The sequence below is a fragment of the Echeneis naucrates genome, chromosome 24, assembly GCF_900963305.1.
Source record: "Echeneis naucrates chromosome 24, fEcheNa1.1, whole genome shotgun sequence".
Classification (NCBI taxonomy): domain Eukaryota; kingdom Metazoa; phylum Chordata; class Actinopteri; order Carangiformes; family Echeneidae; genus Echeneis; species Echeneis naucrates.
Window position 1 is genome coordinate 7,443,979 of NC_042534.1, and position 13,655 is coordinate 7,457,633.

The 13,655-nt window shown below is 42.9% G+C and overlaps 1 protein-coding gene across 2 annotated transcripts in view; it reads right to left on the bottom strand.

The window, feature by feature from the left end:
* Positions 1-13,655, bottom strand: part of gphnb (gephyrin b) — an 80,023-nt gene that overhangs the window by 14,428 nt on the left and 51,940 nt on the right. The gene's annotated exons all lie outside the window — the stretch shown is intronic.

Consider the following 13,655-nt stretch of genomic DNA (forward strand, 5'->3'; position numbering starts at 1 on the left):
TGTTTCTCAAAATTAGAACCCATAGTTGCTCTTTCTTTCTGTTAAGGGGAAAGTGGCTGAGCCAGTCAGACATCTGCCCCGGCTGCTGTGCCCCTGTTCCATAATATTTAGTAACCCTACACAGTATAACTTGTCGCAGTATTTTGTTTATTGTAGTTCGTGTACAGAGACCCGGGGCTTGCTGATGGCAGATGTGGGACCCGGGTGCTTGTCATGAACCACACAGTTTCATGTCTGGCTGGGGATCACTCATACGTACTGGAGTGTTTCTCGTCATCCCTCTGTTGCCAAACTGGAATTTTGGAGCATCACTATTACTCAAACTTTACAAAAAAAAAGAGAAATAGTTCCCTTTCTGGGATGTTCCTGAAGCTTATTTCACATCCATTTTCAATTCTCTAATTTCAGTGTGCAATATATCAGCATTCTTCATTTTGCCAATGTGAACATACTCAAAATCAGATTTTTTTTAATAAATGCTAAGGAACTTAGACACAGTTACATCAATGTTTTAGTTTTAAATGTGCTGAAAGAACGACCGCCTCTATTTAAAATGTAAGATTTGACCAGACAAAGTTTCTTTTCAGTGTGTGCACTATTTAGAGAGTAACTCAACAGCCCTTCAACCCTCAGCTTCCTGTAGCGATGTGCAGGTGTGTTATCACCTTTGACCACACCCAACTACCCTCATCGGTGATGCTGGGTGGTTGGAAAGCAGTGGAAGACACTCTCTCTCTCCGGCATTGTGTTAAGTTACTCTTCAAGTGCAAAAGGTTAAAGCCAAATGAAAGCAAGAGTCTACACAGTAGGTGGCAACTGCCGGGTAGAAAATTGTACACTGACAAGCTGCCAATCTCCTGTTATAATCAATGTATTTACGTGACATTGGTGAATGTTGAGCTTAAGATGCTCAACAAAAGTCTATTCTGCGGAGATGCTGTGATATGGTATGAATATGCTTTGGGGAAACTCAGCCTTAGGGAGAGACTAAATAACTAAAAGAGAATCACAGGCTGCAGTATATCAGTCTGTAGGTTTGGCACAGAATTAGCGGATCATTATCCTTTTTACATCTACACAAATATAGGCCCAGTTGGATGAGCTGGGTAAAATGAAAGTATATAAATTTAACCGAAATGAACTTCAATGCCAGAATTTTACTGTCTGTGTAAAAATTAAGGGCAGTTCTTAAAATGTACTTGTCTCCTAGATTTAAAACGCTACAGTCAGTGGATCTATTGGTCAACTGTCAGTCGGGGATGACTCTCACATTTCTTGGGGGGTGTTAAGCTCTCTGTTTGTCTTGGTGCCGGTTTTCAGGCCTGACTGTACTCCATCTTTATATTCAGATGTGCTGAACGATTTAACTGCTTTGCTTGTTGTCTTTCAGACATTATCTGTCTGTGCTGACATCACTTTCATTCTCTGTGAGCTCTGACAGTCCTCCTTTCCTTTGATGTAACTGCTGCATCTCAATGACCTCTGAAGTGGAAGTACACATCTAAGTTGGGTGTGGGCAGTGTGTGGTGTATGGAGAACCAAAGCACCCATGGTGAAGGTGAAGGTCTCTCTACCCACCCACCCGCCCGCCCACCCACCCCTATCTCTCTCCTCCCCTCCCTCACCGCCATTAGCTAGGCTAATACTGCGACACCACTAGGCACCAAACAGCCAAGGTGAGAGGGTGGGAGATGGGAGGTGGAGCAGGGAGGTGGAGCGGGCGGGTGGGCTGGGTGTTTGGTATGGTGGGAATGAAGGGATGGAGAGATAGAGAGATAGAAAAAGACAGGGAGTTAGACAGATAGAGAGACCGGGGGTGGAAGGATGAGGATCAGCATGATGTGGTCCCACAGCCCAGAAAGAAAAGAAACGAAAATAGGAAGCACGGACTAGACAGACTTCACTAAACTACAGAGCCGAGACATAGCAGAAAGGAGGGAAAACAGGAAGAAAAGAAAACAAACAAAACAATAAAGACCACTAGAGTGGCCTGATGGCATCTACATAACAGACATCCAGCACACCAGACATAGCTACTGAAAAGCAGAGCATGTTAACCGGAGAGACAGAAAGAGATAGAAAGATGGAAAAAGAGGGAGACAGACGGACAAAGAAAGTGAGCAACGAGGGACAGAGAGTTGTGCAGGAGACGGAGAGAGGAAGAATCTAACAGACTGGATAGAGAGTGATGAGAGTAAACGACAGACAGTTTGAGAACCAGTGGCAACAGACAGAGAGAGAGAGAGAGAGAGAACAACAGTTAGAGAGAAAGCTTAGCAAGCGAGGAGGGAGACAGGAGTGGAGAGGGGGAGGGAAAGGGAGGGGCACAGAGCGGGGCGTTTGTTTTGCGCGCTCCTCTGAGGAGGGTGAGGGAAGGGTAGAGGGGGAGTTGGGGGGAGGGAAGGGGGGTGGGGGTGGGATAGTTACTCGAGAGCTGAAGGTCCTCCTGCGATCATCTTTAAGCCCCTCCAACCTACACTGGAGCTAGTGGAGATAAAGCATCGAATCACAGGCATCAGTGCATCTGTCCCGGCAACCACAAAACTATAGACAGACAGACAGACAAGATGGAAAAGACGGACAAGACAGACAAGACAGATGGTTGGACAGACAGACAGGCATCCACTGCAAAAAGCAGCCCTAGCAGGAGAGGAGAGTGGAGCAGCGAGGAGAGAACAAACAGATAGAAAAAGAGAAAGAGTTGAGGGCTTCTGGGCAGCCGACTGGAGGTCTCAGGCAATTGTGATGAACGGCTGATGATAATTTTGATTTATACTCTCATTTCAGATTGTACAGCTACACGTTTAACGTTCTCTGCAAGTTCTGACTTTGATGTAATGTTAAAACTTCACTATTACTGGAAAAATATAATGAATGACATATACAACATGGAAAGCTTAACTTTCTCTTTGAGGCTACAGAAGGAAAAGGGGAAAGATTATTGGGCCAAATGGGTTACATACCTAGTTGATGCTGAGTGTGACAGTTGAAACTGCTGTTGATTTTGAACAAAAGCTTACTATCCTGTGGTGAACACTCGCGTAAATCACCCAATATGTCTGAATGTCTGTATATGACCTCCTGTTTGTGTTATGAAGGAAAAAAATAAAAATAAAGTATAAAAAAAAAAAAAAAAACTTCACTATTACTTTCATACTGTACGTTTTTACCTGTATGTTTCTGCTTTTGTTTAAAGTTTAAACTGTTCATCTTATTATTGCGTCTTCTGCCTCTGGTTTATTTATTTTCTCATATTTTGTGTGTGTGTGTGTGTGTGCGTGTGTGCGTGTGTGCGTATTTCCATACGGCATGTCTTCTGTTGTTTTCTTAATGGCTGCTGCAGTTATTTTAGGTCGAGTTTATGTTATCGTGTTATGTAACAATTTAATCAGCTAATTATTACTGTTCATTCTGAATATCAAACTTATTTTCATCATATCTTTGTGTTGGTTGTTCATAGAACAATTCCTTCTATTTTCTCTTTCCTAATTGAGCGCAGTTTGATTAATTATCAAAGGTACTCCTCCACCTTATGTTACTGCCATGGGTGGATTGTAAGAACTAGATACCAGACTCTGTGATGATGCCTAGTCACTCCAGCTGAAGCTGCTCAGCCAGCACAAAATGACGGTTTAACGTCTGTCGTTTGTTTCACTGCTCATGTCGATTAGTGTCTTTTTCTAAACCTCATGCTAAAAAACAGACTCTCTAGAGCCATGACATTATGTTAATAACAAATTTTAACAGTCTAAAAAGACCGGCTGTAACAAGTTAGCAGTTGCATTGCAAATGTATTGTGTCTTTTTGCCATGTTTTTTGACAAAAGGATCTTTTTTGTTGCGACTGAACTCCTACTCTGCCATCTGCAACAATTAGTCTAATACAGTATTTAACTGATATGCCCCATCTATATGTTCTACTGCAAAAAAAGGAAATATTGACACAGTCATAATTTTCGGTGTATCGTCGAGCTGTTTTGACCTCGCTAGCAATTCTAAAAAGTCTTTATCTTATTCTTCCCAAACCTTTTACACGTTAGAGCAGAGACGTTTTCACACCTGCGTTTACTTATTGGTGCTTTGTAATTTTGATAGTGTTATCTGTTTCTCTAGCTCAGCTAGCAACCTATTTTCCAGTGGACCTTCATGATAGCGCCAACTATAGTCGCTAGGAGATTTGTGTCACAAATGCAGAGCCTCCATTTATAGAAAGAGCAAGAGATAGGACACACACACTCACACACACACAAAAAAAAAAAAAAAAAAAGACGAAGGTGGGGATTAAGGAAGCTAAATACAGCTACAGCAAGACACAGTTCAAACTTGCAGACATTGAAAAGCACATATAAAAACTAACAATCGACAGCTAGGACATTTTCGTACAAGGTGTACCTTGCTAAAAAAGAACTGCAGAGGACTAAACTAAAAATGTTTTTTTTTTATGTGACGATTAACGCAGGACAATTACATCAGAATCTCATTCCCTAACTGGTCTCTTTAAACACACAGACAAACCACAAGAAGTTTTTCACTTCTGAATCCTGTTTCACATACACCTTCTTAGTTAAATGTGCCTTTAATCTCTCGTGCCGCTGGGATTAATGCAGTAAATATAAAGGCACTGCAAGACACAGCTCAAAACCTTGATGCAGTGTGGATTGATGACACTAAGACTGACACGGGTGAAAAACAGGACCTTAGTATGACAAAAATAGCTCAGTAGAACAGCTCGTATCCTCAGAGAATAATGAGGGGAGACAGTTTGTACATGGAGATGAACGCAATGGAAAATATACAGGGGTGGGGGGGTGTTAGGAAGTGAAGAGAATTTGTGTAGAATGGATTCAGGAGCAGAATGGGGTGTTATATACGCATAAAGAAAGGGATGGGAGGGGGAGTTGGGGTGCAAAAAAGCAAACTGTCAAACATTCACACTCATTTCTTATCTACCCTCTGCTACAATCCCCGTTACTGGTGAGAGACCAACCAAGTGAGGAGGAGGATGGGCTCGTATGACGGATGCAAATGTTAACACGCACACATCACATCAGAGAGATAGCAGGTTTAACAGTTCACAAAGTCATTCAGTGAACAAAAAAAAAAAAGAAATAGAAATCAAGGGACTGAAAGTCATTCTTGACATGTGTGTGTCAGTGTGTGTATCTGAGGGTTTGGGCCTGACAATCCTTCATTGGTCCTAATAGCACGTTACAGTATACTACGAATACAGACAGACAGACAGACATACACGCACCAAAATCCAAAATCATCAGCCTCTATGCCAGGAACACTAATCACTCTACAAGTGAACTTCACTGTCGCTGCGGAAACAGCCTGATGACAGGTTGTCATGGAGATCAATGGATTGGGTAGCGGGTGGCAGCAGTGTGTACGTACACAGAATAGTGAGTGCAGCCAGGTCAGCAAGGCACATGGCCCAGGGGCTGCTAACCACCCGAGGGAGGGGGGAAATCGATGGGGCCAATAACTGGCTAGCTGAGGAGATGCTCCAGGAAATTATGGGATAGAACCTCTGCAGTGCTGAGCTCAGCACAAAACAAAAGGAGATTTTGGACAAGTTATGCATAGAGAGAAAGATTTGTCTGTTTGCATTGAGAATGAGAGGGTTGTGGGGGAGTGGGGAGGCTCGTTTCCACTGGCTTCAACTGCCTCCGGTTGTGGGACGGCGCGAAGGAAGAGGGAAGGACTAGATGCTCTTTAGACATATCCTGAGCCAACTCCTCCTCCCTGGATAGTGAAGACACAAGGAGAGGGGAGGGGAGCGGGCCTCTGGTCTCTCCACTGACTGTAGACTCTTGAGCTTTCCAATTGCAGCCTAATATATCATCTGTTAAACCAACAACGCACACACACCCATTTCAAGTACAGACACACGTACATGTTCACATCATCTGCAGAAAAACTATATAACATTACCAGCCACTGAGACACAAATCACATCAAATGACCTGGTGGGTGACAGATGAGAGAATGAGTGCTGAGGGAGATCTCAAAAGACAGGCAATGTGGAGAACTGTTGCTGACTGCTAAACATGGTGACCCAGGGCTAACTCTGAGGGGAAACAAAGTCCAAAGCACATGCCTCACTGTATTGTCATGTGTGTCACCACACAACTTCTAAACTGACTTTTGCAAAACACATCTCCCACCTGTAACAACTGCAATGATTAAGTATAGAATGTGCTTTTTTTGGAGACTAGGATATCTATTTATTCCAAGTCTTAATATGTGATCGGTCTGCTGAAGTTATCTGGATATCAATATCAGATCACTGGCCTTTGCATTTAGAGCTGATAGGTGTTGTGATCAGATTTCGATATGCAAATTGGAATGGGGCACTTTGGTGAGCGAGTGAGTCCCCAAATCAAGAAAATGACTGCTGCTTCATAATCCTGATCTCATTTTCCTTTGCTGAGCGAGGGTTTGTTCTTAATTTTCCTTGAATTAGAGGAAAACAGTTATGCAAAACTTGCAAAGTTGATGGGCACATTTTTGTTTTCAAACAGGTGGCATTACACCTGGCTGAGATCTCAACATAAATTGTTTGTTATGCTGTCTGCCATCACCATGGGTTTCCAGATACAATATACAGATTTAGAATGCAGATTAAACTGGGTCAATTGGCCAATAATATTAACCTCTTAAAAATGCATTGCACTGTGCCATCTACACCTTTCTGGATTTTTCTCTCATACGTCTTGCTACTGTTTTGCAAAGTGTATGTGGCCAGTGTTGCTCTTGAACTATCAGCAAACATGATGAGCTAACCAGCCCCAGTACATGCTAATAACAGGGCGCGCTCTCTCTCAGCTGCTTCTGTGCTTGCTGGTTGTGTGTTGGTGTTGCTAATGTGGTGAGGTGCTTTGTGGGATGGCAGTGGCCTGCATGCTAGTAGATAGAGATTGGTAGAAAGATAGCAGGTTTACCTGGTCCAAGGTAGAGTACCTTGACTTGAGCGTGATGACCTCATCCAGGTGAGCCCTGAATTCTCTCCGTGAGGCCTGAGGGAAGCCACAGGATAGTCACTCACCTTCATGCAACACACATACTCACATGTGCAGGCAACAAAGCATGCACACTCACCCCGATCAACACAACATATCAGTTAGTGGCAAAACACATTTGCACAGTCTCCTCATTTTGCACCCAGATGCACTCAAAACACGCCAAAAGCACAGACATACACACAACACAGATCTCAGAACTAAGCCAGTACTAACCTGACATACACTCTGCACAAATGAATAAAAAGGAAATTGAAAAATAAAAAGACGTGGCAAACGAGTCAGCTGAAAACACTAACCACCACCAACAAAACAGAACCAAAGATGGATGAAGAAGAGAAGGGGTTTGTGGATTTGACGATAGTTCCAGTTGGGTGCTGCTGCTGTGGACACATATCTTAGCCTGACCCTATCCCACCCAAGACCTGGCTGCATGGGAGCAACAGATTACAAGCAATGACAACACAGCAATCCTGTTACCATGACCTGTTTTGTATTGAAATTACATACTACTAGGAGCACAGTATCTGGATTACATTTACCTTCAGGAAAGGAGCTGATGCTTAGGTTTCACGTTTTAATCAGATTAACAAAAAAACAAAAATGATTTAATTCATTTCGAAATGTCTGTAATTAAAGTTAAATCACAGCAGGATCGATGATTTTTTTTTAACCAAATATTGCAAAGAAAAATATTTGTGCCAAGTATAATATTAAATGAAATAACTGACAAACCCCATGAAACTAACTAAATTATTTATCACTAATAAACACAAGGCAAGCACTACGAAAAATATATCAAACTTTTTATGACAAAAATAACAACACATGAATATGGAAATGAAACATATAAACCCAAATAATCCCAAACCAGCTAAACTTGCATTGTGAACATAAATATTGTTTTCTAAGCAAACTCAATAATGTTCCTTATAAGCGATACATCTTAGCTATATCGCTAGATAAGAATAAAATTGGCTGGACATATTGGTCCACCAATGAGACTCTAAACAAATTACAGATAATAAAAATATTGTCATTAATTTATGGGGATTTGGTTACTAGCAAATTTTTACCTGTAACTTGACTGTAAAGAAAATAAAAATTAGATTACAATTACTTTGAGGCTAAGAGGTAACTGCCGGATTCTTTTGCTGTATTTTGCATTTTAAAAAAGGTGAATAAAGCAGAATTTATCTTTAAATTGTCAAACAGGACTGCTACAAAACTTTTCCACATTACATTACAGGACATTCACAGATAATCAATAGATTTCAATATCAGAGTGGAGAAGTGTCAGGACTCTTCTATGCCCTTGCACATCTTGATCACTCACAGATCATAGCCATTGAACCATGACCAGAGTAACAAGCGCAGGAGTGGTGTACAGGCCTCCTGCACATAAACACTGCCTATTCTTTTTGTATGTGCGTCTATGTGAACTGCCCCTTTAAAAGGAACTGAGGTGTGCAGACAGAGGGAGAGAAACACACTTTGTGCTGTTTGTGCAAGCAATATCACTTTCATTCAAATACACAATTCAAGCATCTTTCAACTTCAGCTCTGAGGTTGAAATGCAGTTGAGGAGAATGCCAAGTGATGAAGGGGGGTTTAATTTTGGAGGGTGTGTGAGTGGGGAAACAAGGCAAGGGTGAGAGACAGAATGTATATCAGGATGAGGGCAAAGTGACATTTAACTGCAAGACAAAATCAGACTAAAAACATAACAAGAACACATACACACAAAAATATAAGAGGGACAGAAAGGATTGGAAGAAAAAAAAAAGAAAACCAAACGAAAACAACCCACAGAGAGACAGCAGGTGTGTATCAGGCAGAACAGCACACACAGGAGAGAATGGACAGGAAGTGAGGGGAAGCAATCATGCCAGGCAGGAAGTCTGAGGTGCTGTTGGAGAACGGGGGGACCAGTGCCATGATGTTGGCTGTAAGGATGCATTAGAACACATGCAGGAGTACCTCAGCAATGCTTAGGGTGGATGAACAGGAAGGGAGTCGCGCCTGGTGCCACAAGAGAGAGAAAGAGAGACAAAGAGAAGGAGAGAGAGAGAGTGAGGGAGAGGGAGAGGGAGAGAGAGAGAGAGAGACAGAGGAGAGAAAAAGAGAAGAGGGTTAACAGCGCCAAAGCCAGGTTCAGCAGAGGGGAGCGGGGGCGACAGAGGCACACAGAGACTGACGGGTGGAGGAGACAGCGCCCTCTGTCTTTCAGGTGGACATCAGGTCTCTGTGTGACTATCTCGGATGGGCCATGGCAGCCAAGGGCATGAGGGAAAGGAAAGGACAGCACAGGAAAGGACAGCACAGGACAGGACAGGACAGGACAGGACAGGACAGGACAGGACAGGACAGGACGAGACAAGACAAGACAAGACAGCACAGGACAAGACAGCACAGGACAGCACAGGACAAGACAGGACAGCACAGGACAGGTCGGGACCGGACGGGACCGGACAGGACAGGCCGGGACAGGTCAAGACGGACAGGACAGGACAAGACAGGACAGCACAGGACAGGCCGGGACAGGTCAGGACCAGACAGGACAGGACAGATTAGGACAGGCCGGGACCGGACAGGACAGGCCGGGAAAGACTGGGACAGGCCGGAACCGGACAGGACAGATCGGGACCAGACAAGACAGGTCAGGACAGCACAGGACAGGACAGGCCAGGACAGGTTGGGACCGGACCGGACAGGACAGATCAGGACAGGACAAGATAGGTCAGGACAGGACAGGACAGGACAGGTTGGTACAGGACAGGTCAGGACAGGACAAGATAGGTCAGGACAGGACAGGACAGGACAGGACAGGACAGGACAGGACAGGTTGGTACAGGACAGGTCAGGACAGGACAAGATAGGTCAGGACAGGACAGGACAGGACAGGTTGGTACAGGACAGGTCAGGACAGGACAGTAGAGGTCAGGACAGCAGCTGGGAGTTGTGTGAGGTATTCACTCCCCACCAGAACAAGCGGAGAACAGGTATCACAGGATAAAACCACATTTTGAACATTGTGTCATTTTCTTGTCAACTTAAACTGATGTGTGTTTGCAGAGTGCGAGTGTTGATGTTCAAGTGAGCTAAAGAGAATACAAGTCCTCTTTTTAAACATGTCACCATTTTAAAAATAAGTCCAGGAGTATCTTCCTGTTAAATCTTCTCTGACATCTGAATGACTAACTGCAATGCCGGTATACTCCTTTGCATGCATGTCTCTTAATCCCAATTGTAAGTACCGGGTATAAGCACAAATGTCTTGGTATGGAAGACAAATGGACGATGTTTACTAATAGACTTTTGGGTGCATAATCTAGAACAAATGAAGACAATACTGAGCTAAATTGTGTCCCAAGTACCTGTCAAATATGGACATCTTCCGATCGATTGTAGCTGCTATGCAAACCCCACCACACACAATTCTATGAAATCAGCGGAAGGACCAGTCATTGATCCAAAATGTTTCCAACTTTATTTCCCTTCCTCCCATCATGCCGAACACAGAAGAGGTACACTGTAAAACCCAAATCACACGGGAAATAAAATGATCCAGGAAAATGCAACATAATTCATTTCTATCACCTATTACTGCTCTACTGGGGTCCCCCATGATTGGACCATTTTCATTCATGCTGTGGTAAGACACTTTTAATAACAATGTCTACACCAAAAGGCACATGAAGACTTTTATTAACACCACTAATGAGGCTAGTAGGAGGTTGTGCTTCTGCCTCTTGTTGCCCATAGATTTCCCTGACATTTTGATGCGGTTAGATCGAATTTTAGAGGTCAGAATTTAAATGTTCCCTCTGTAATTACAGCCATTATGCTGTTCATGTGTTACATCCTAGCCAGATTACAACATGACATCCATGCACTGTGGAAAACAACACACTGACACGGCCATCTGCATTGGCAGAAGTTATTTGCTGGTCTGGAAGCCTTCTAGTCCGCCCCAAAAACCCCCAAAACACAAATATCACATCTATTCCACACAAAAATATGGTTGGCATAAAAAAACCAGCTCGCTATGAAACACTACTGAGGGAGGATGATTCCTGACCTTTCCTCCTGAAACAGTAACATTTTAGATGATATAATAAACTGACTTCTTAAGGGGGGCGTGTCAAGCAGACGAGCATCCCATCCCTACTAATTGAAATACTGCAGACTCACAGTTGTTGCCCTCATCAAACACACTGCTCAGGTAATGGACACTGTCAGGAAAGCACAGACAGTGACAAATTGAAACTCAGGAGGGAACTACAAAAGGTTCTTCTAAATACTGCAGCAGCAAGAAAACACTTAGTTCAACAACATTGTATGTACCTTTTTGTCCCGTTCACTTCCATCACTATGTGCCACAGTGAGTTTTCTGATTCTGCCTCAGGGGGGTATTATAAATATTGTACAATGGGCAGCAGCTTTCTGTAAAAACAGCGGGAAGGGCTGTACTGTGTTTTGTAATGTGATGCAGAGTGTGGAAGAAATGCATTCTGTTCTGTTCACCACTAGCTCACCAATGTTAAAACAACTTCAAACCACAAAGTGGTGGCATCATGTTGCATCGACAGCTGTAGGGTCTGTTTATTTGAAATGATTTAAAATAATGAAAACGTGAGCATGCATTTGAAATGATTGAAGGAAACTTTACTTGTCAAATTAAATGTGAGCGCTGTCAGTGCTTTCAACTTATTTTAAGTTTTGTGCTTACGCTTTGAAAACGCTGGCTTATTGAAAACAAAACTCACTTTCATATGGCTCCCCCTGGAATAAATACCAGGTGAGGAAAAATCCACAGTGCACAGGCCAAACAACCACAGCTGACTGGGAGCATGTGCCACGTGCTCCCTCTTCGAGCTGTGGTCATCCATCAGGCCCTCCCATGGCCATCTCCACGTCCACATGTATTAGAAATTAATGAGCTATTGAGTGAGTTGGCGGTGTGGTGCAGACTGAGAGCTAAAACAGCTGATTTAACAGGGCCATGGTATGCGACTCACCAGTCTGCCCAGCTTCTTATCACATAGTGACTGAGCACGCTCAGTACAGCTGGTCAGATGGTGTCGTCCAATCCTCTTAATGCCTTTTATTTCCTGTCTGTCTTCACCCCTCAGCCTCCCTCCCTCTTTCTGTCTGACAGTTTGTCTCTCTCTTTCTTTCTTTCTCTCTGCGGTTCAAAGCTCTTGTACTCTTTCCATTCTCTTTCCATTGCCCTCAAGTCAAACTCTCAGGGTCAGTGGGCGTGAGTAACGCAACACAAATATAATATAGAGCGCAATACATGCAGACTTCACACATACAGATGCAGGTCCACATTGTAATGTGTGTTGAAGCGAGCACACATTTAAACACTGTTTGTCACTCAAGTATTTATAACTCCAAACATCTATTAGTCTTTTTAACGAAAAATAAAAATGCCATCTAAGTGCAAGTGTTCTGTGCACACATGAACAGACACACTGGACTGAGCAGAAGTGATTCTGACTTAAAGCCTCAAGCAATTTGACCCAAATGGTCTATCAGTATTGCGAGCCAAATAAGGAAAGGGAGGGGGCTCAGTACGTGTACATTAATCAGACAAAAGAGCACTTTCCCTCTGGCCGGACTTACTTTCACCTGGTCTCTACAACAGTATAGCACACAAATTATTCCCTATCCCGTTTTCTATATGACTCATGTTTCTCCATCACTGCCTCCCCCTACACTTGACATTTAACAGGCTAGAATCATTCTTCACAGCTAAATTAATATCACTCTGTCTCTTCCATACAGTTATTGAAAGCTGTTGTCTCTCTTGTCAGCAGAGAGGAGGGTAAATGCTGCAGCTTTGACATGCATGTTTCAATTTCTCCTCAGGCCACATAAAGATTGGGCTAAGCAGATTTTCTTTAAAGGGAGAAAGGATGGTGCTCTGCCAAAAAAAAAAACTCTTCATGAAATAACTCTGTGTTGAATATTCATTCCTTAAAAGAAGTACAATCTGTCAGAATATTTTAGAGTCTCTAATGCCACGAAACTTGTTTCATGTATTTTCCAAGACCAGTTTCATATTTCCTTTCATTCTAAAGCAGCAATCAAATGATGTTTTGTTTTGAGTGTACACACCGAGAATTAATCTGCATACTAGACAACCTGCAGAGACTCTGAGTCTGGCACAAGATCATCTGGAATATGGCAAATTGCTGTTTTACAATTTTTTTATGACAATTCAAACAAACCATTTTCAAACCAGCTTTTGGTGCTGGTGAGTGGATTTTATAACTTTGCACCGTGTCAGGCTGCTGTTTCCCCGTTTCCAGACTTAAGCTGACTTCTAACTTTCTTTTTGTCAGTTTTGGTAACATGAATCCAAATATAATTTTGATTTGGGTTGACATAAACTATATCGACAATATACAATCACAGTTATCAGTTACAGTTTGGACAGGATAGGCACACAAGGCATTAACTGGATTCTTTCCGGATCTATTCTTCCAGTTTCTGTAAAACAGCATTAATAAAGGTGCAGATCTATTGCTGTACCTGACATTTATCTATCAGCAAAGTCGTTCTGCACAGTAACATCAATACCCTGCTTCTCCTCCCTGTCAGCTGATTAGAGCCGTCATGG